This window comes from Labeo rohita, chromosome 15 (genome assembly GCF_022985175.1).
Source record: "Labeo rohita strain BAU-BD-2019 chromosome 15, IGBB_LRoh.1.0, whole genome shotgun sequence".
NCBI lineage: Eukaryota > Metazoa > Chordata > Actinopteri > Cypriniformes > Cyprinidae > Labeo > Labeo rohita.
This window is the reverse complement of record NC_066883.1, coordinates 22,875,377-22,899,934: the sequence shown is the minus strand read 5'-3', so window position 1 is coordinate 22,899,934 and position 24,558 is coordinate 22,875,377. Positions and strand designations below refer to the sequence as shown.

Here is a 24,558-nt window from a genome sequence, read left to right as displayed (position 1 = left end):
CTTTGTTGTCTGGGTTGTCTTGATTAGTGAACATTAAGTTTGAACATTCCCTGATAAAGAAATCAAGGCGAGAGCGTGTGTACGTTTGCTAACTCAGACTGTTTTTGGCTGTTTTGAAACTTAGCTTGTCAAGGAGAGTGTGTTCCGTTGCATGAACAAGGCTAATCATATCTGTATGTAGGCCTTGGCCTTGCATTTGGAAAGGGAGATAAATTCCTCTCAAACGTTCACTGCTGGATTGGCATGTTCGCATGCACAGGACCAGAGTCCACCAGGCATGGTCAATAGAACATAAGTGGGGCAAATGTGATGATAAAACACCTGTACAGTAGTGTACGGTAAACAGAATAGCAGACAAAACGTTTCAGGGGTCAAACAATGTGAAAGACCAGCAAAAAAATGACAGTAACGACTCTGGATCACGTCATACTTACAATGAGCCAGCAACCTTTGTAGTAACATAAAACCATAAAGATGTGAGGAATAATAAAATGCTAGGGTCAATGACAGGATGCTCATTCTTTATCTAATAATTTATTCAAAAATACATTAAAAATGAAATTTATATATATCATGACTGTAATATACCTTATATATATATATATATATATATATATATGTATGTATATATATATATATATATATATATATGTATATATGTATATATATATGAAGAGCTCAGATGCAAAACAATCTCGGTCAAAAATGAGATAATGATACTGAGTGAATGCTCCTGACACATTATACATCCATCAAATCCTTTTACTTCAAACTCGCTAAATTCCAGCCTCAGCCCAATCAGAAGTACCACTACTTGCATAGAAACCTATACAAAATAGCCAGAAAGAAATGCTAATTTTAAAGAAATATGTCAGTGTGTATATATACACACACAATTTATTAAAAAGTACATAAAAGATGACATTATGATGACTATAATTTATATCTCTACTATGATTGTGTTAATACACACACACACACACACACACATAAAATGACACATAAATAAAATTAAATAAAAATTTTAACAATGACTGATTATTTTCGCATATTATAAAATACTTAAAAATACTCTCTCTCTCTCTTTCTCTCTCTATACACACACACACACACACACACACACACATATATATATATATATATATATATATATGTATATGTATATGTATATATGTGTGTGCTTAAAAAAAAAAAGGTAAAAAATACTTAAAGGACAAATCCACTTCCAGAGCAAAAATTTACAGATAATGTACTCACTCCCTTGTCATCCAAGATGGTCATATCTCTTTTTTCTTCAGTCGTAAAGAAATTGTTTTTTGAGGGACACATTTCTGCATTTCTCTCCATATAATGGACTGATATGGTGCCCTAATTTTGAACTTCCAAAATGCAGTTTAAATGCGGCTTCAAACGATCCCAGATGCGGTTGTAGGTGATCCCAGCCAAAAAGAAGGGTCTTATCCAGCGAAACGATCAGTTATTTTTATTAAAAAAATACAATTTAAATACTTTTTAATTTCAAACACTCGTCTTGTCTTGCTCTGCCTGAACTCTGTGTATTCTAGCTCAAGACAGTTAGGGTATGTCGAAAAACTCCAATTGTATTTTCTCCCTCAACTTCAAAAATAATTTCAAAATCATCCTACATCACTGCAGAAGTTCTGACCCAGTCTTTGCAAAGTGAACATGCAAAGAAGAACCCTTAACAAAAAAGGTATGACAATTTTGAAGTTGAGGGAGAACATAAGATGGGAATTTTTCGACATACCCTAACTGTCATGAACCGGAACAAAAACAGTTCAGGCAGAGTGAGACAAGGCGAGCATTTGACATTAAAAAGTATTTAAATTGTATTATTTTTATGAAAATAACCGATCGTTTCGCTAGGTAAGACCCTTCTTCCTCGGCTGGGATCGTTTACAACCACATTTGGGTTTGTTTGAAGCCGCATTTAAACTGCATTTTGAAAGTTCAAAATTGGGGCACCATATCAGTCCATTATATGGAGAAAAATCCTGAAATGTTTATACATATGATGACTGTGATGACATACATACGACATTATCAATGTCTTTACAGTATTTTTTTTATTTTTTATATATATATATATATATATATATATATATATATACACACACACACACATAAAAAATAATTAAAAAATACTTGCTCTATTATGATATATATATATATATATATATATAAGCTTATTTATTAATTATATATATTAAGAAATACATAAATATTATTTACAAACAAACATGAGACATTGCACATTATAAATCAGGTGTTTAAAAATCATCTTTTAGAATTTCTGTGAAATGGTTTTATTCATTTAATCATATTTTTTAGCAAAGAGTAAATCCATTTTATAAATATGTGTAATGAATAAATGCTTCTTACATAATCCTTTTGATTAATGATTACATTTTTCCGTAAGTAGCGTATCAATACCCTCGTTTTGGTTTTCTGTGAACTGTAGGGAGTAATGCAGTTTGCCCTTGATAATTGTGGTTTAACATTCCTCTTAATATTTTCTCTCCTGTGTAGTTCTGACCATGCGCTGCGCTATAGGTCTCGCTGTGTTTCGTGGTGAGGCAGCCTGACAGAATGCTGAATAATTCAGTTTAATCTAAATCAGGTCACACTGTTCGTTTCTTTAGCCGTGGCTTGATCATAAGCTCACATACCAAAATTACCATTGAAAAATATGTTGATGATTCATCACACCTCCCATCCCGAAGTATTTTCACTCTGAGTTCCCTGTTGTTAAAAAAATTTCCTGTGAACATTGTCTTAGCATGTGAAAGGGTGGAAAAACATGATAATGCACTGCATATTTCATGCTTGGATGTTAAATGAATATGCTCACATCTGTAGATTAATACGAGCTTGTTTAATCTCTTCACAACAGACGGTGCAACGTGTGTGTCTTTCAAATAGCTACGAACGAATATCACATCCTGTGAGATCAGGAACCTGTAAAGTCCAGCCCTACCTTTAAACAAAGAGACTGTTCTAGAACCCCTGCCGTCAGCTTGAGAAGTATGTACTCTGAGGTTAACAGCACATGATGTAAATATAGCTAGTGCCTTGTCACTGAGGTATTGCCTTTCTGGCTGTTGCAACTATCCAGTTTAGAACAACATCCAGGATGTGGCTCAGATGAAAATGAAAGAGCTTTTTCTTATACCTGTCCTGCGATTGTTCGAATATTTACGATGGTGTGAAACAAACATGAGATTTATATTTCGCTGAGCGAGGCATAATTGTCGTGCCTTTGTGCGGCACTATCACAAACCATTATTTTTGTTTAGCCAGCATTCATCATGACTGTCATTGTCAGTCATGTGCAGTTATGTGACTTGATGGCCGGTGCTGAGTCATGCTGCGTCTATCATGAGTGTGTGTAGGTGTGGTCCTTTCAGAAAAATGGGCAAAAACTGAAAGTTGTGCTCAGCCGTGTCACTTTGAACAACGTTCACAGTCCTCCTCGCAGGGAGGGGAACAGCTGCTGGGATTCAAGAGTGCGTATTTTACCCTCACCTACTTTTGCATGGTGAGCGCTGGCTCTTTAAATTGCTGTTAAGTGTCATCTCGCACGCACTTGCCTGTGCTGAGTCATTGGGTTCAGGCTGGTTTTGTAACCTCCGCCCAGCAGGACTTCTCATTGGCTTGAGTCTTCACTCAGCCGCTTGTGTGGTTGGCTGCCAGGACCACTAATCAGTTCTCTTTTGCAAAAGGCAGCTCTTAAAGTTACAGTGGCTTTACTCTGATTCTACAGGGTGCTGTTTCACAGTAAACAGGGTGGGGCCTGTCAAAAGTCGGGGTGTCTAGATAAGTAAAACATTGTAGGAAATTAAACTTTACATTAAATGACATTTTCTCTAGGGTGAGTTACAAAGAAAAGGTCTGATGCTGGCAAATCATTTTAAAAGGGTTAAGTAAACAATAACATACTTTAAATATTGAATGGCAGTTGATTAGACACGCATTATGGATGGGTAAATGCAAATTTGATGTGTTGGTGGAACTGTTTGATCATAAGGTCTCTGAAAAGCATCCTAAAAGCCAATCACACCCATGGGAACTGCTACAGCAAACATGTGATGAAACTTCACCTGCATTTTTTCACAAACTAGTACTAGAATGCACAACGTCTGCAAAACTGTCATGCCTGCAGAATTTGTTGATGAAAATTTAAAGAATACAGTATTTATTTGAAAAAACAAAACAAAAAATTGTAATATTTGCAATGTATTTAGTGTAGTTTTTTTAATTATTTAATGCCACTTTGGTAAATCAAAATTGAATTTAAAAGTATTATGTTTTAAAATAAATAAAAGTAAATAAAAGCTATAACAATAATTACTGAATGTTTTGGCATATTGACCAGATAGTAGTTTTTAAGTGACATTATAAATGCCTTTATTGCCTTTTGTATCCAAAGTTGAGCATTTATCTGAAATAATTATTATCTGAAATAATGAAATACATTATACACTATGCCATTTAAAAGCTTGGTTGCAGTGTATATATTCCAGTAAAATCTTATTTATTATTATTATTATGTTGAAAAGAGCTGAGTAGAATTTGTTTCAGGTTTCTTTGGTGAATAGAAAGCTCAGAAGAAATCTTTTGTAACATTATAAATGTCTTTCTCATCACTTTTGATCAATTTAAAGCATCCTTTCTAAATAAAAGTATTAATATCTATAATTTCTGTCCCAAAAAATAAAAAATAAAAATTATACTGACTCCAAGCTTTTGAATGGTACAGTGTATAATGTTACAAAAGCTTTTTATGTGTTGATTTTTGGATACAAACTACAATAAAGACATTTATAATGTCAATCCAAACCTTTTGTTGTGCTCGTCATTTTACAGAGGACTGCTTCTCTAATCTTGGAGTTCAACGCGGGATTCGCTAAACACTTGTCCATGAAAGATAAGTCGGTACATTTTGTATTTGGACCAACAAGCATCTCTGAACCACAACCTGTAAGTATGATTATGTTCTGTGTACATTTTCAACTGAGTGGTCAAAATATCACAATTTTTTGTGCTAATATGTGATACCTAGCACAGTTTTAGGCTTCCAGGTAAGCCACAATATTACTGTCTAACTGAAATAGTTCTGATAATTCATTGTGAACCCGCTATTTCCTAAGAATGTGTTGATTAATGTAGACTGTCATTGTTCGAATTACTTAATGATAAAGAATGTAAACACATTTTGTGAAGTGTTTACAGTTTTATCAGCTAACATTTAGCTGTGGGCATGATTCGTTTGCATTGTATATGGAAAGACCAATCACAACAGACTTGGCCAGCTGACCAATCAGAGCAGAGTAGGCTTATGGAAGAGAGGGGTTTACAGACCTTAAGCTCTGAACTGCTTTGAACAATCGTTTCGAAATCATTGCAAAATGATTCTAATATTAAATCAGAAAATTACATGTTAGATGCAAAGGGAGCAGCCGTGGCCTAATGGTTAGGGAGTTGGGCTTGTAACCGAAAGATTGCGAGTTTGAGTGGTTGGAGTGAATAACCAGCGCGCTCTCCATCCTCAATACCATGACTGAGGTGAGTTCCTTGAGCAAAGCGCCGAACCCCAAAACTGCTCCCCGGGCACCACTGCGATAGCAATAGGGCTGCCCACTGCTCTGTGTGTGTGTACGTCATGTCCTTTCCTTGTCCTTTCATTTAAACCTGTAAGTAAGGGACTCCAACACAATATTAGGACACTTTAAAATGCCATATGACCTGCTCTTTAACATGGCTCGATACCAATTTCTACAAAGGTATTAGAGTAGAATAAATAGAATGAATTCAAGTTACACAGAACTGACGATGGTAGTCAGGTGACAAACTCACTAAGGAAAAATGCTGCATTTCATTTTCTATAAAAATGATTCCTGAGGTTTCTTGTGAAATTTAAAGCTGACTGCCATTTATGCTATTGCTCATTTTGTGGACGGAAACCTTAATTGGTGGCTTGCTGAATCGAGAGGGATTTTTGAGCAAAAATGCAAATTCCTGCCACTGACTGAAAGAAAACCATAGAAAAATACAGGCTTTTATTCTACAATCAGAATTTTCGACCGTGCCGTCCTTTGTTTTTGGCTACAAGAATAGGCCAAATGGAGGAGAAACGAGCAACACTGTCATATGGAATTCAGGAGGAGGATAATTGGAGTTTTTATTTAGTGTTATTGTAGACGTGGGTTTTGGAAACTCAAAAACATCATCAATAACTTCACTGTATCCTCAGTAAATAATCACAGCAAGTAAACTCAAACGCTTGCTTGTGTGTAACCAAAAAAATGTTGTTTCCTCATGTGCAGTCACTCAAGAATTTAAATGCCATTCCATTCATAATTCTTGTCCTGCACGGTCAGTTCTAAAAATGCTAATAAGTGCATGCATTTGATCATATTCACCATAAGTGAAGGCTGCAGGAGAGTATCTTTTCCCACATGACTACAGTGCAACTGCCTGGTCACTGTTGTAAGGACAGTGTCTCATTTCATTCCACATTCACACTTCACTAGCTCTGGGATCAAGTCTGGCAACTCATTTTACTTAAAATGAATTTAAGGAAGTAATATACATGATCAAAAATTATTAACTGAACACATAAGCTATCATTTTAAAGGTTGAACAGCAATTGTAGTAAAAGCAGGAAATACTTATAGCATTGGAGGTGGTGACATAAACACCTTGACAAAGCAGTTTCCTGTCCTGTTCCCACATGGTTAACATTTCCTGAAAACCTATTGATTATTTATGCAAACAAAGTGCTAGCAGCTTTGGGAGAAAGGTCATTACAAGCCAGTCACAATATTCCAAAAGTGAATGTCATACGAATTTGCTTTATCTTCACAAGTGCTATCTGTGCGACATCCTACATCCTGTTACTTAAGAGAGAGCAGACATTAAGTATATCTGGTGTAAGTCCTGGAGGGCACTTTCTCTGCTTGATCCTGATTAGGTCAAATACACTAATGCGAGCTCCGGCCCACTGTCTGGGCATGTTCCTATCTATTAGACACATCACAGTGTTAAGGGACTTAAAACAAACCTCTTCAATTTAGTTATTAAATGCCACTCAGTTTGTCCCCATGTGACGACATAAACACAGTTTGGGAACATGTTATGCAGGTGACGTTTATGGTTAATGTTGCGTTAGTATACCTGGTGCACAGAACCGGTCTCTCCTAGGACGCATTAATCCAGCTCTTAAATGGATTCCAGGAATCTATCGGCCCACTCCCAGGCAAGTGCCTTCCTGCATGAGTACAGCGATACACGTCCATGATGAGAACATATTATGTAAATGATCTCCTCCTGAAGAGGATCCTGTTTCATCCTTCCTTAATGTATAATATCAATTTATAAAATGCAGATTAATAATAGAAATGTGGCATTGCTTTCCCATGAAAATTTCTAATGTTTATTGTACCTGTGCATTAATTATGTTTTCATAGTTCAATAACAGTAACAATACTTAAAAAATAGCTTATATAATAGTTTATATAATACTATATATATATATATATATATATATATATATATATATATATTAGCATTTTATTTTATTTTTTTTAAGTATTTCTTTTAAGTATACACTACCAATCAAATGTTTTTAAGATTTTTAATATTTTTTAAAGAAGTCTCTTCTGCTTACCAAGCCTGCATTTATTTGATCCAAAGTACAGCAAAAACAGTAACATTTTGAAATACTTTTGCTATTTAAAACAACTGTTTTCTATTTGAATGTATTTTAAAATGTCATTTATTATTGATTTCAAAGCTGATTTTTAGTAACATTACTCCAGTCACATGATCCTTCAGAAATCATTCTAATATTCAGATTTGCTGCTGAAAAACATTTATTATAGTATTATTAAGATTAGAGAAGTATGATTGATACGTTATGTGTACATTTTCAAATGAGTGCTCAAAATATCAAGTTATTCTGGGCTAATATGTGATGTATACCTAGTGCAGATTTAGGTTTCCAGGTAAACCACCATTTTATGGTCTTACTGAAATTCGATGTGAACTCACTATTTCCTAAGAATGTGTCAATTAATGTAGACTGTTGTTGTTCTAATTACTTAATTTAATGATAAGGAATGTAAACATTTTGGTTTACTAACTGTATTGTTTCATCAGTTGGTCACGTTAGCACTCGGCTAACATATCCACAGTACTTGGTATAATGATGAGCACAACAAAAGGTTTGAAAATATTAGTTTAATATTAGATTAGAAAATCGAGTCGACTCTTTCTTTTGAGAGACAATATCTTTATTTATCATGCACTTTTGATTAATGATTTTGCAGACTGTTTACATTGAAGGATAGCTACGTTACAAACTGCAAAAAAAAGATATTTGTCAATATAGGTGATCTTCACTAGTCATGTGACCTCAACATGGCGGCCACCAGAAGCAGACCCTCTATGTAAACTGAATCAGCTTTTTTATAAGATGTTATATTATATACAGATATGATCTTACGTAAAGCCCTTTTAATGAGTGCGGCTTTAACAAGACAGAAAATAATGTAAACATGAATATGGACTTATTAAAAAGCATTCGCACACAGCTTGACTTATGTCTCAAAAACAAGGGTAAAACAACGTCTGTGGAAATTTTAAAGAGATTACGCATGAGTCTGAATTGTATCAAAGTGAAGTAAGATTTAATAGGAGTCTGAAAACAGTTATCCAGTCCTGCTTACAGAGGTGCTCAGTCATTTGCTCTTTAGAAGAGCCGTGAAACGCCAGTCGGGGAGGGATCGCGTCATTGGACAGTGTGCTTTACACCCGTCTGACTCAGAGATAGGCATTGGTGTGCAGGCCTGACATTCATGATCGGTCATAAGTGGGCGTTACTTCTGTTCTTTGACGTTAGTGTTTGATTGGTCAGCTGTTGCTCTTGGCGTCACTGCGCTGCCAGCTGATCGGGAGGAGAAGCCGGTATGAGGGGAGTTGAAGCGGAGACTCAGGACGCAGCGTTATGTGGGCTAGATTGTGAAATTTAGGACGTAAGACTAATGGTGTCGTGTTGAAGTTGAGTAATTATACTGTTAATGATTTCTCTAACACTCTGTTGAGTTGTCTTGAGTAGGTTACGATTAGATATTTCAGCTGGGTCGAGCTTTAGCTCTTTGATGTCAGGAGTGATTTGAGGTTAAGGTGTGGCTTTCAGCAAAAGGACGAATTACTTAAATTGTAGCGGAGCTGAAATTTAATTCTTCGATATGTAGCGTTTATTTACAGCTGGAGTGGGCGAGAGAGACTGGAAATGGGATCGGGACATGACCCAGGTCAGAATCGAACTTGAGTTCCCAATGCTTTTAAATGTCGTTTGTGCGCTGCCTTGTGCGCCAGAACTGCGCCTGCAATGGAATCACAAGCGTTTTAACGCTTTTCGCGAGGATTTCATAAGCATGTCACCGGTGAGATATTTAAATCCAGGAAGCGTTCGATTACACAACGGAGTCTAATCGTTCGATGGCCGTTGCAACATTCGTTCGAACTTTTCGGAAGTGTGTGAACCCACTTCAGAACGAATGGAATCTGTTACATTCCATTGGAAGAGATCGCGAGAACGCTCGGTTCAGAGTTGAACCGCACAGGGCGTGAGCCGTCCGCTAGTAGACAGTCTGTAGGCAGTATGAGGGGGGGAAAAAAACCATTGCGAAAATAAAGGATGTTACGCCAATTTTATGTGATATATGGGGAGTCAAACCGCTTACCAGCGTGACATACGAATCGATCGTCGAGAGAAATCGAGAATTCTACCAGAGAAGTAAGTAGGTGTTAGACATTCCTCATTCAGAACTTTTCGCTCAAATGTGTCGGAAAAACTCAACATTGCACTGATATCGATTTGACGCTATTTGTTAAGTCCAAAGAATTTCTATATATGTCAGACTAAAGCGCTGAGAATTAACACAGTATTAACACGGACAACTGATATAACAGTGGGCGTTACACTGCTTTCAGTTAGAATATATTAAACTCATACCGCCTTACGTTTTTCCTTCGTGATTTTTGTTCCGTTTGCTAGCTTAGTTGTAGCTTCTTATATTTATACTCGTTTTCAACTTTCGTAAAAGGACGAGGAATAGGCCTTAAATGGATAATGAACCTAACATGAATATTTAATCATCATTTAATCACCTTCATGATGTTTTAAGCTTGCGTAAAATGAGATATTACGCAGAATGACAGCCGTTGTAACCATTCATTTTCATTTAATATAAAAAAGATGCAATCAAAGTGAATGGTGACCGACCCTCATATTCTTCCTCACATTTTCTAGTTTTTACATAAGTCATACAGGTTTGTAATATACATTTTTATAATGAACTGTCACGTTAAGATGAACCCTAATACACGGAGTTTTTAGTCTGCGTCTGTTTAAAAGATGAATAAGAGGAGCAACAGGAGATTGGGCTATACGAGAGATGGCGAAGATCAAAATATGAGTTTGGCTTGTTGGATAGTGGTATATAAAACATGGATTTGTCCATGACACAGCGCGTATACATCGTCACTGATTCCTGTGAGGCGAGAGCATGGCAAATTCCTCAAGACCCCACCCTGTACGGTGCGATACTGTATATACGAGTTTTGTCCTCTTTTCTTCCTTCAGGTTACTTGTTTAATTTCTCTCTCTGTGTGTCTGCTTTATCTCACTTTTCTCTTTTCACACACAGCCTAACATCTGGAGTGGAGACGTCCGTTTCATACCAGTATCAACAGTATGTCATTAAATGGATTTCTTCTTACGTCTGAATGACGTCGGACTGCTGAAGGTAAGTTATGAAATATGACTGTTAGAGGTGACTTTTACCGGTTGTGAGGGTGATGTGTCAGAACTGATATTAAAATCTTTTCAGCTTCTACAGTTTAATTAGAAATTGTATATTTGATAAAATAAAAAAAAAAAACTGTTGTGAAACTTTTGTGAAATGTCATTGTGGCTATTAAATATCAAATGACAAAACAAACAAGGTTATTTTTCTAATCAGTTCCATCATATCATCAGATGACTCTTGAATTTGTGGATGGGATTAAACAATCAAGTGTTGACAAACACCGATAACTCATGTTTATGCAACCGTTTTAATGGATTTTGTTCTTGTTGCTCTAATAATAGTTTCAAGTAAAATACAACGTTTTAAGCCGTGACGTACCATATCGTTACCAGAATTAAGCTAATGAGTGAGGTTATGCTGTTAAAACCAGATTTTCCTTTATTCGTCATCTTTAATCTACACCACATGATCACCTGATTTAAAGATTTTTCAAATTTATTTTTAAAGTACGCTTTGTCTTTTTAATGTTAATTTAAAAATATTTTTTCCTTGATTTTATGTTGCTTATGAACTGAGAGCTGATTAATGAAATCTTAATTGTCACATGACTGAATATGATATGCATATTTGTGTCAGGTTTTTGATGCATTATTTTAAATGCACCAATCTGTTATCATTAACTGCATTCAGAATTTGTTCTGTCTACGCACCTTATTTAGAGTCGATGTTAATATTTCCGAAATGAAATGAGGCTGCGAGGAGGTCCGTTCAGTGTGTTGTTCGGTTGCTCCTTCTTAATCATTCAGCTGATGCAACATTGTTTGTCTCTAGACAAACTCTGGAAAATGTGTTATGAACTTGATGTACGACCTTAAAACAGTCCAGCCTATAAATTTTTCCCTTGCAGCCCTGTTTTCATTTGTGAAAAATTAAATGGCGTCTACCCTGAACAAAGTCAATATGTCTGAATAAATTAAGGCCTGTAAAATGACGTACATGTCATTTGTATACACTTTTAAATAAGCAAGTTCAGAATGAAGTAGCTCATTAAAGAAGCAGCACAGTGGAGTTTATGGGGAAAAAAAAAAAAACATCTGTTCTCCGGCCCAGGGTAATCACTATCCGTAGAAAGGCTGGACATCTCATCTCTAATTTTCTTGCAGTCTTTTCAATACAATGAATTCAGTAAGAGCAACTCTTATTTCCTGATTCAAGTGTCCGTGGAGCTAAAGGCATGAGTGCGGGAGTTTTTTTTTTTTTGCAGGGAAATGTTTGTTTTGTGAACCCATTGTCTGGTCTTGCATTTGCGTTCGCTGCTAAATGAGTTTATTCTTCATCCAAGCGTGGCTGGAAAGATACCGAAATATACCAGAGGAGTTTGAAACTCCCTGGACAGTCTGTGCACTGAATGGAGAAATCGCTAAGGAGGATGTTTGATTGCTATTCAAGGTATCTGCTGTTCAAATGCTTCCTCTGTTTAGTTTCTAACATTTATTGGCTTTACTGTAAGGCCTTTATAATACATTGAACTTTTGTAAGTTCATATTTTTGCTTCCTCTTTAACGTCGGGCCCTCATGGAGTTGCATGAATAGGCCTGTGTGGACGAACAAACCATAGCATGGAAGTGCATTTGTGGACATGTGAGGAGAAATGTCATATCGTGGAGACTTTTGGGAGCCACACCCTTAGCGTTACACATTTTTGCTGTTCTGCAGGCCTCTGACATTTAGATTTTTTTTTTTTACACTCTCATTTGTGGAGGTTTGAGAGTGGTTTTAAGTGGTTTTCATGGAGTCTTGGCATACATTCCACCGTTGCCTCCGTAATTGGTGCGGTATCGTGCCGCACAGACTGTGAGTGGGTTTTTTTTTGCAGATGAAGCTCGGCTGTGACAGTGATTTGCCTGTTTGGCAGGTGGCTGTAGTTGTCTTGAGTGTGGGAGGGGAGGATTTCAGAAGAAGGTCTGCTGTTGTCTCAAGGACAGCGGAGCTTCCCGTCTGTGCAGCCCCGCAGTCCTGTGGGACCAAATGCTGGACGCACAGGCGGTTTGAGCCACGAGGTTTCAGGAAGTGAGCCTGCAGAGCTTCTGTCCGCATTTTCATCCCCAGTAACGTTACGCAGTTCAATTCCTTTTCGCTGCGATGATTCGGCACTGTCAGAGACTTGTAGACTTCTAGAGTGAGTTTGCTTCTGCTGTCTACCCTGAGGGACCTGTATAATCTCCCTTTGATTAAATGGGCTGCAGGCTTTGTGCTCCACACCGCCATGTAAGTGACCCAGTTTGGGGTTTTGTGCTATTGTTCTTCATTGAATTTCTGTCCTCGACATACAAGGCGGCGGGCACATACGATGCCTCGAACTCTAAATAACGAGCTCATTCATTCTATACAGAGGAAAACGGGTTTGTTTCAAACCTGTTGACTTCACTTGTGGACTATTTCTCTGTCTCTTTCTCTCTTTTAAGGCAGCCAAGCTAGTTCACCTCAGCAGTACAGAGTGTGAGCTGGCCCAGCTCTGTGGGAGGGTGGAGTCAGTCCAGCACAGCGTATCTCAGACAGCATGGAGGCCCTCTGCAGACAGAATGGAATTTATACCATATGTACCAGGCATCCCAAGAATGCATGGCACAGAGACTTGACCAACGGAAAAAGAACTGCAGAAAGCGCAATGGAAAGGGTGAGAGACAGTGAGAGGGCGGGAGGGCAAGCTGCAGGAATGAACCTGTTGAGTATAATTCCATCAGTGTTTCCTAAGGAAATAATTAGTCCTTAGGTAAGCTCTGATGGGCTGTAGGTTTCATATTTTAGCTATTTAACTAAAATATAAAACGTATTAACTTTATAATGTACAGCTCAGAAGTTTGGGGTCCGTAACATTTATTTATTAATTTTTTTTGGAAATAAATACTTTTTTTTTTAGATGCATTATGTTCACCAACGAATCCTGGCAAAAAAATTAAATTAAAAAGTTAAATATTTTATAAAAAATAAATATATTATAAAAACTAAATCGGTTTGCACAAAAATATAAAGCAGCTGTTTTCAACATTGATAATAATCTTTAGACTGATATCTGAAAGACTGTGTAACACTGAGGATTGCTGCAAATTCTGCAGTAATAGATTACATTTTAAATATATTATTGAATTTGTAATATTAGTTTTTACTGCATGTTTGATCGAATGTGTGCAGCCTTGGTGAGCATAAGAGATTTCTTTCATACACATTAAAAAATTTTACTAACCCCAAACTGTAAATGGGTAAGTCTATATAAAAAAAAAAAAAAAAAAAAAAAAAAAAATATATATATATATATATATATATATATATATAGCTTTTTGTCATTTTCAATCGCCAAATCAGTTGCTCTCAGTCAGTAAGTAATTTTGGCTGAGTCATACACCGTGTTGCTTAATCATCCCAGTGTAGATTTTTCATTACTTTACATGAATTTGAACCGAGACATTCGCATTCAGTCTGATTTACCCATGGCACTGTATTAAAAGCATGATTGAGTCAAATCAAAGCTTTTGCTTCCTTTGCCGTGCTGGGAAGAGGCAGCTGCCGCTCTGATCGCTGCTAACGTTGCACGCTATGATTCAGAGTTTGGCGGGTGGGGTGGGGGAGAACAGGCGATGCTTTGTCATTACAACAACCAACATTATGAAAGAAGCTTCATTTGACTTACTGCTTATTCATGGTTTACCAGCTGCCATCAGCTTCCTTTCGCATGTGCTGCTAATACAGAATGTTCCTCTGTAGAATGCAGTCTAGTGCAACCGCATCGGAGAGAGGAGCAGGGAGGAGGCCTGGACTTGCTAAAGCTATGTACTCATGCACACACGCGTACAAGCAGCAGGGCTGTAGCGCTCCTTAAGCAATGATATGGCAGATCTCACTCTCTTTTTTTTTTTTTTTTTTTTTTTGAATCTGATTCATCAAGTTCAGGGTTTAAATGGGTCTTTGGCTTTGCCACAAGCTGTGTTTCACAAAATAACGAGAAGAAGCTGAAGCCTCGGTTTTAATCTTGGCCAGATGTTCTGCATTCTTTGGTGCTGCAATCTGCATTTCAGAAGAACGAGCTAAAGAAAGCACAATTACCTCGAAGTTCCAAACTTCCCAGTTTTTCTCAAGGCAGTATCCTGCAGCATATGGCAGCCATTGCCGTTCTCATATGCATGTTGTAGATGTATGCTCCATTCATGCTGGCCAGTTGTGTGCATATTTGTGGGATGCTCATCTCACTCTTAAAGACTCTGACCACTTCCTCTGTGGGCTTCTGAAACTTGTTCGAGATTTATAGAAACCCCACCCCTCAGTCCTGATATTAGCAGAAGATTACATGAATTCCTGAAATGGCTTCGCCGCTTCCGTGTTGCCCCACAGTCATTTCCATTGTATAACCCAGCTGGAATTTCCTCTTTTATATCAAACTGTTTTGCCTGCATGTTTTTCTGTTTGTCAAGTGTCTGGAGGAAGTCGAGTAGCGGTTTAGAGCGGTCCCTCTTGGATGTCAGAGGCACGAATAGCAGGCGGATCTCGTTAGTTTCTGAGTCCTTACACAACCGTCAAGCAGCGAAAGGGTGGGGCTACTGGGATGCAAATGCACACTTAAATGCACCACACCCCTTTTCCTTTGGGGTTCCTCGGTTGAATTCTTCTGGTCTTTCTGCATAAGCTCAGGCTTTGGCTAGACATTTCAGATTAAGGCTAAGATTACTCTCCTTGAGCGCTTTAGACTTGGTAGATTTGTGTTCATCTGAACTATGTATAGATGTGTCTTGCCAACGCACAAGCACTACCATGCTCAAATTTTGGGTCGGCACGGCGAGCACGCCTGCACCAAGACAAAGTCTGGGAATTGAGAGGAGGAGCAGGATGTATTCATGACGTCTATGTCCCGGATGAGCCCTTGGTAAGTCTTCCTGTTTACCTCGTTGACTTCACAAACAAACGAACGTCATTAAAAAGCCCTTTGAGTACAGGTGCGTTTTTCTCTCTAATGGTTTGTTTTCCGTTCTCTTCCCCTTCCTGGGATCTGCGTTTTTTTTTTTTTTTTTTTTTTTAAGTCTTTTCATCAGTGCATTAGTGAATGACATCCATTTCTCAATGTCTGCACTTCTCCATTTCTCACTGTTGCCTGCCCGCCGGTTGACTCATGCCGTGATTCATGGCAGAATTACTGGAGCCGCCTCAGCATTTGAAGCATCGCTGTTGGAACGGTGATTGCCTGGCCTCTTCAAAGGGCTTGATGCAGGCACAACGATGCATGATTAAGGATGCAAGTGGTCATTCCACTCTGATACTGGTGAATAATGCACAAGACCTGCGTGACACGGAGGAGAACGGGTAATGGAGTGGATGGGATGGGACGAGCTCAGGCATCTGCCCTGAAGTCACAACAGCTTTGGACACTTAGGACCAGATGAAAACTTTGGAGTTTCTCTGTTTTAGAAAGTCTCAAGAATGTGGCGTGTGTTTGTGGAGGCATTTGTTTCAAAAGTTTTGCAGTCACCGACTTCCGGTTGTAAAGGAAAGGCTGTTTTTTTCCCCCCCCACATGCAGATGATCTGCTTGCATGCTGTGTCATGTGGCATTTCATAACTAAAATGGATTCTCATATCCCTCAGGGATTTAGTGGTTTCCTTCCAGAGATTCTTACTGCATTTTGCCAGTTTATGATTCCAACCTTGCATTTTTCCACAGTAGCAGAAAGACAAGAGACTTTCAACTGCTGGGTGTGGTTCTCTCTTTCTTTCTCTCCTCTCATTTTCTCTACTGTACTCCCTGTGAGAGCCCCTGCTTAACGGGACAAGCATGACAGGAATGCAACATCTCCACCGTTGGCCTCATCTCTGGCAAATGGCGAGCTTGCACCTTTCAAAGCCGGTTTCCCTTAATAATCATTATCTCGGCTCAGAAATGACCTCGTGCTGCTTCTGTTCGGATAAATGCAGGATTTCACTTTAATTAAAGATCCCCCTTCTTCACCCACCCCATTTGGTCACTTCCTGATTATTCATCTGGAAGCTGAAGGGAATGACTAACGCATTGATCCGTAGCTCATTTTGGTAACAATTTATGTGGGCGTTGAAGGATGTAACAACCAGCGGCTAAATCAAGTTGGTGAGCGTGCATCTGTTTGGACAGAGGGTGTAACAGTGCTTGCTTTGAAAAATCTGACATTGTGACCTCCTCCCACTGTCTTCCAGATGTTGGGCAAACCCATTCGACCCTAGACCACCATCTTTGCCAATTGGATTGAAGTACACCTTCTTTCACCTGCTGCTCAAGCTGTTCAGTGTCTCCTGGTGATGTGAGCAAGCTGTCAGTCTTGGACGCTGTTTGTGTGCACTAGAAGTGGACGTATAACTGTTTTTGCCATCACCCAACCTCCCACCTTGAGCCGTCTGTGGGCTATTGATTAATTGGTTCATTTGAAATGGCTTCTCAGAGGTAGGAATGGCTATAGGGAGGGAAAATGTGAGCCGACGCTGCAGAGAAGGGCACATACTTCACCATTTCCCATTGCCTTGCGGAGTAGCCTGACTGTAATTGTTTGGGAAGCTTCCACAGCTTTACAATAAATCACTCCTTGGGAACACTGTGTTCTGTGCGACAGGATTTGTAGGCATTGTGTGTTTGTATATGTCGGTGAGTCATAGTGTGTGTGTGAGAGACAGCAAGAGTTTAAACATGCTCCATTGTGTCCAGTGCTGACCACTTGTTAGCCTGTGGCTCTCTGAGCGTCTTGACTGGGTGTGGACATCAAAGACCATGCGAAGGACCAGTGAAAATACGTGTCTGGGAGTGGGTTGGAGAGAAGTGTCTGGTTTTTCCATAACTGCATGTTATCCAGCTCTGTTTTGTCTGTGCCGCCCATTCTGTGGGGTTAAATCCATGGGTGTCACGATTTTAGAGAGCACATTATAGTGCGATACTGGACAGTGGGGTGTGATTGTGTTTAAGTCTTGTAACCGAAGCTGACGGCCCTCCCTGCCTGCAGTGTCCTGGACATAGAAGGATCTTATCTCTGCCTTCAGACAAAGGACGATTCAACCGCCCCGGTGTCTGATAACAACAGGCTTAAGACCCAGCAGAAGGGGGAAGCTGCAACCGAATGTGATTTCCGTCACTGAAAACAAAATAGATGCATTGAGCGTCCATTTCTTCTCTAGCTTTATTCAGACTCAAATTGGGTTTTTTACAGGTTATATCTATAAGATATTGGTTATCTGACAATTTTGTCACCTGATATTGGATATTTAGGGATACTGTAATTGTTAAAATAATCAGCGATCTCCATGTAAAACTGATTGTGCAGACTAAACCGTAAGTCTTAGAGACTTGAAACTTGAAGGGATGGTAGTACTCACACCGCCTACAGTGTGACCAAGGCTTGCCCAATTGGCCTGACGGGGGGCACTACAGCAAACAAAAGTACGAAATCACTCATTATTCCTAAACCGGCAGTCGCAGGCTCAAGTGTTTTATGTTGTTTGAATCCTTGGCTCCAATTTTGGCAAGCTAGTCCTAGGTTTTTTGCCCGATTGGAACCAAACCAGTGCAGAAAGATTCTCTAGAGAGTGAATATCAATAATTATCAAAAAAAGTTAGACTTACTCTTCGTCGCGATGGCCACCAAAAAGTTCGAAAGGGGCAGGGACACTTTTAGTAAAATGCAAATAACTGCTTAACTGAATGAGATATCTTTGCCAAACTCAGAACACTTAAGAGCAAGCTCAATGAAAGGTCACAAGAAAAAAATTGCCAAGCTTGGCCACTTGGTGGCGCTACGAGAGGAAAAAAAACATAATGGCTATAACTGCACAACCATTCGTCTTATTAATATGAAAATCGATGTGCACGGTCTTGGTCTGAAGTGCCACAAGTGTCTAGAAGGACATTTGTGTATCTCAAGAAACATGGCAGATGAAATTTGAGCAGCTATTAGACAAGGTTTACGGAGGCTGATCGGAGCGAAACTCGGTGGGCCACTGATGTCAATAAAATTGTTTGTTAAATGATTAAGAAGATGTAAAAACCTACTTCTGCCAACTAGTCCTAGGTTTTTCACTCAATCTGGAAAAAACACTGCAGTGCAATTGTCTGGACTCTCTAGGCCATTAAACATCAAAAATGTTGAAATTCACCCTTTGGGAAGCTATAACGGGGTTGTTTAGAAAAGTGGCCTGTCCAAATTTACCCAAAATCCTATAAAGCCTGAACTCCAAACTTCATGAAACCTGCTGAACACATGCCACAGGTGATTCTAAAAAAGCATGCAAAGTTTTAAGGGGATCACACCACAGCTGGTCATAACCTTAAAAAAACATAATATTTCTATAGTAAATAATCCTGGATTTACCAAAAATGCTAAATCATTAATTTAGGTGGTTACATGCTTGCTAAATGTCTTTTTCCATATGTGCTTAAATGCTTTAAAGCGTGTGAACCCCGGTAATCGCTTTATTTATGGTTATTTTTGGATTAAAGGTTGTATGTACTGTGTGTATATAATGGAAGTTTTTGAAATGAATACTATAAAATTTGTCTCGCCCCAAAACCTCATTTGTGCAGTGTGAACGCAGCCTTTCTCACTCCACTGCGTTTGTTCCTCCATCAGGCAACTCAATGAGTACGGGCAGATCATCCGTGCTGTTTGGCAGGAGTTGGCATTTCCGAGTTGTGGGTGAGAACGTGTGTGTGTGTGTGCGTGCGCGTGTGTGTGTGCAGGAGACCGAGGGAGCAAAGCTGAATGTGTGTGGGAGTGCCAGTCTAGGGCCAGTCGGTGCTTTGCAAACTGGACCTTTTTCTGTGGTTCAGTGAGGTCAGTGGGTTCATAGAGGCCGTACCCGTCCAGCACTCGTCCTTGAACTGCAGCAAAAACGCAGAGCTTTACAGCCTCCTTTGGTGCTGTGCAAGATCAATGGGAGAGGGAGGCCCAGAGACAGCCTGTCTGTGAGAGAAAAAAAGTCAGAAAGGAAATGAAACCATACTTCGTGAGCTTCCCTGAGAGAAGAATGAATGGCCTGATTTTTGGCCGCATACAAGAGATTCTTTGGTTAAATGAAGCAGACGTGTTTGAAAAATGAAACTAAACCTTTAAGTCAATTGGATAAAGAGAGACTTTTAATGCGGTGCGAGTGGTAGATGGTCTCCCTGCAGAACGGTTTGAGCATGATCAAACACTCTGGATCTATCTGTACTCAATTAAAGGCAGGAGTTGAGCTGAGTGAATGAATGCTGAAGCAGTAGCAGGCCTGCAATACCTCAGGGGCAAAGACCACATGACTAGACCGCTCTTCTCTCTCTTTCTCGCTTGCTTGGCTGTGGCAGTGAAAATGGAAAAAAAGCCACCGTTTAAACTTTATCCAGATATCCTCTTTATCATCTCTTTGTCTTTTTCCATCCACTCTGTCTGTTTTCACTTTCCTTGGATGAAGGCTGCTTAAAGTGAATTTGGGATATGATAACAAGGGATGTCAAAAGCACCATCACTAGTTGTCATATCCCAAACAGATACTAATATTAAAGAATGTAATGATGTACCTGTTTTTCTAGAGCGAGAGAACCCTAAAAGAGAATGTTAAATGTTAAATGTCTTAATTTAATTCTTTGCTTACTGAATGATTTAGTTTTTATATTTTTAGAATTTAATTTATTTTTTATTGCTTGATTAATTGATGCAATGTTTTTGAATCCTGACTGTTGAAGCTGTATTTAATTAAATAGATACAATTTTAAATCAACATTGATCACTTTTTAAAATGAATGTGTGTTTGATAACATATTTGACCCTGGACCACAAAACCAGTCTTAAGTAGCATGAGTATATTTGTAGCAATAGTCAAAAATAGATTGTATAGGGCAAATTTTTCTTTTATGCCAAAAATCATTAGGATATTAAGTAAAGATCATGTTCATTAAGATATTTTGTAAATTTCCTACCGTATATATATATATATATATATATATATATATATATATATATATATATATATAATTTAATTTTTGATTAGTAATATGCATTGCTAAGAACTTCATTTGGACACCTTTAAAGGTGATTTTTCTCATCATTTAGATTAAATGTGATGTCCCCTTAAAGGCACAAGTTGATGTGATTCTTTGTGGTCTTCATGAAATGTCTGCAAAATATTTTGGTTAAAATTCCTCAACATTCATGTAAAGCAACACCGTTTTTACCTTGTCAAAACAGCTCTGTTCTCAGCAAACTATTTAGTTGCATATCTCTTTTAAATGATAATGAGCGTTTGGGGGCGGGGCTTGAGCAGTATGACATCATACTGCTCAAAAAGTCAAACGGCTTTATAACTGAGACTGTTTAGGATTTATGGGCATTTAAAAAATTTTTTTTTATCAACATAGAGTGGTTGTGTCCACACACTGCTAAGACACGTTTATATGCAAACACCCTTTAAAGAAGAATTATAATGAACTTGCGGTCTTATTTTTTTACTATTATAGCTAACTTGCTATTATTGTCCATCTTATTTCTCCTCAGACATCCCTTTATTTCTTTTTTTGCCTTTTTTGCAGATCCTGTCACACCCTATTCCCACATTTTCTGCGGAGCTTTGGGAACAGTCTCCGGGAAGCCCACTGGCTGACCTGCAGCAGTTCTTCACTGGCAAGCTTTATGTCCTTGTGTACCAGCTAAAGCTGCCAGCTGAAGAACTGTTGTGGTTGGCTCTTTCCTGGCACTTCAGCACAGAGATGGCGATGAAGAGGTAAACGGCATCATTCCAGACAGTCGATGAGCCGTCTCAACCAATCCCAGATCAGACGGATCCCATTTTTGTCGTTCCCTCCAGCAGCCTGCTCACGTGAGCCGCCTGAGCTGGGCTATTCGTTCTTCTCAGGCATAAACAATGGCTACGGTACGGGGTCCATGCTGACTCAGCCACATTCCTAGCCCGGTGAGGGTCCCTTGCCCTTATTTGGGTGTGGAGCAGGACGGGAGTGGCATTCTGTGCTCTCAACCGAGCTGACAGAGGTGGCCATCTTGCTCTTCTGCTGTAGCAAATGGTGGACCTGATGTTTAGTGGGTGGAAACTTTGAGTACTACTCAAAGTAGTGTTCTTATAGATGTTTCCGTGCATTCTGGAAAAGTGCCCAGGCTTTGACGTGTTAAAAGTCACTGAGATCCTCCGGGGAACAACTGATGAAAGACTGCAGAGCGTATGCAACTTCCTCTTTCTCTTCCGAGGCCATTCTATGGCGTAAATGTGATCTTTTTTTGTGTGTGTGTTAGTGCTTGTGCGCATCTAACCTTGGTCGCACACACTACATACACATCCTCGTCGCGTCAACTGACCTTACGCAAGCCGTAAACTCCTCAAGGCTGACTTCTTCAGCACAGAAAACAGGATATGAAAATGCGTCCCTCTAAATCCTCCCAGGCAGATGAAAACTGAGAATATTCTAGGCATTTAGCAGAACCAGATGCCATGTGCCGGAAATATGCTCTCCACTCCTCTCCCTCCAAACGTGTGCAAGATCATGGCACTCTCTCACCAAGCTCTCGTGTCACAGTTTTGCACATGTAACCGTACCTATAGTTGTGACCTCCTCTCAAGGGCTTCTTCAGGTAATGGGCAAAGATCGCCTACGTGATCCGCTCTAGTCTAATGGCAATCTCTCCACAAGTGCATTAAAAGATTGTTGAGGGTCGTCGTCTCAGCTGGTCTTAAAGAAACGGCACACTTAAGAGGCTCGGCCTATCTGTGTTTCAGGTGCACTTAGGCCGTGGATACAATGCGCTGTACAATGCGCTACTGTCAGGACCTCCCGCTTTCAGACGGTAAGGGTTAGCAGCTATTTAGATTGGATTACTATGAAAGTCCAAATGGACTTTCAATCTGAACAAAATGTGATTTGAACAATGTGATGCTCAAATAAAAAATAAAATAGATTTGGGAAAGAATTGCCTTGTTTATTTTATACTTGAAATGACATGATTTAAGTTTTTGTTGTGGTTCTAAGTTCTATATGAATGTGAATTATTTCTACATCCTAGCTTTTTTTTTTTTTTTTTTTTAAAGGGATAGTTCACCCAAAAATGAAAATTCTGTCAATAAATACATGTCTATCAGGGTCAGAACGCTTTTTGATTTCATCAGAAATATTTTAATTTGTGTTCTGAAGCTGAGAACGAAGGTCTTACAGGTTTGGAAAGACATGAGGGTGAGTAATTAATGACAGAATTTTAATTTTTGGATGAACTATCCCTTTTAAAAAACTCACAAGGTTGAGATTCAATTAAGTGTAGTAGGTTATGGTTAATCGTCTTATTTTGGAGCCGTTTTACAGCTAGCCTTGATGGCCTTGTTCAAAATGGTCACTTTCGAGCCTTTCCCACCATTTAATACAGTGGTACTAATTGATTTAACTGCTAATTGTGAAACAAAACACTCTTAGATCCAAGTATATTTATTCAGGGAATTATTTTTCATTGAATCGTGCCTTTCAAAGCATTTTTTAAAAGAACAGGCCAAAAGGCAACAGCTGTTGCACGCTACGATCCCCCATAGACTAACTACTCACTAGATACATCAGTGCTGTTTATTTTTGTTTGGTTTTTTGCTCTCATATGAGGTACAAGTTGGAATATTTTTTTGCGGGACAATTTGTGTTGAACTGGAAAATTCCTTGAACGTGAGACGGGTCACAGAGCTCTTTTTGTTTAATTAAGCTCGGGCCCCACAAGTGCAAAATAATCCCAAATGGCAGAGGTCAGATACCTCACAGTTACTTTGCACCAGGGTAAAGGGTGCACGGATCAGCCGTCAGGGATCTTCAGCGTACCTTAGATTCTTTAGATAATGTTAAAACGTAACCGGGACAAAAGCACACATACTGACAGTTCTGCATTCAGAAGAAGTCTGATATATGGGGCCTTGTTTACTGATATTATTATCAGAAAATTAGTTTTGTTTTAGGATAAAATTAATGTATTTTTGGATCAAGTCCAATTGAGTATGTGCGTTACATAAATGAGGCCCTTGAAGTTATCATTTTGTTTTTTGTTTTTTTTTTTTAGGGTTTTTTCACAAAGGGTAAGCAGTTGCATCTGGAACAACTTGTCCAGACTTTAATTCAATTTAAATTGGAATGAACATAGGAATTTAAGATTCATTGGTACACCATGTTTCACACGCCATGTTCCACACTCATTCACACAAAATCTGTTCACCAAACAGAAGTCCATTTGGGTGGACTGATGAAACATTTATCTCCACATGGACTGCTTGGACACGAGTGAGAAAGAACAGATCCAGCCTTGGTGCAAAGGGGTTTTACAACTCCACTAAATTCCCCCCCGTCCGCAGGGTTAAACCTCTTAACCAGATTACCTCGAGTTCCAGGCAAGCAGGAGATCATTCACCTGACGAAACATCCGTGTCGCAACGCTGTTCCAGCATCCCGCAATCCTGCCTGACCTTTGCCCTTAGGCATGTGGCACGCTGGTGCCTTTTTCCTTTTACCGGGTCAATGTACCGCAGTCTGCCCATTGCACAGCGGGTGTCATGTAACCTGTCTGACTGGCGAGCGGCACAATGTGTAATTCAGTACTGTACAATGGCCTCAGGAGACTGAGGGTGATTCATGGTGACTGTTCAGTCTTATAGCCAGGAAGAAAACCAGGAAGAGTTACATGGATTGTAAAGCTGTCAGTCTCGTTTCTAACATGCACACT

At 39.0% G+C, this 24,558-nt stretch overlaps 1 long non-coding RNA gene across 4 annotated transcripts; it reads left to right on the top strand.

Moving 5' to 3' along the window:
- The first annotated feature begins 8,972 nt into the window (after positions 1–8,972).
- Positions 8,973–22,252, top strand: LOC127177557 (uncharacterized). Of its 4 annotated transcripts, none has more exons than XR_007829244.1 (4): positions 8,973–9,338; positions 10,737–10,835; positions 13,304–13,515; positions 21,399–22,252. It is a non-coding gene; the product is annotated as an uncharacterized LOC127177557 (long non-coding RNA). The 4 variants fall into 4 exon arrangements; XR_007829243.1 differs by having other exon boundaries at positions 8,973–9,823; XR_007829241.1 differs by lacking the exon at positions 13,304–13,515.
- Positions 22,253–24,558: the final 2,306 nt, after the last annotated feature.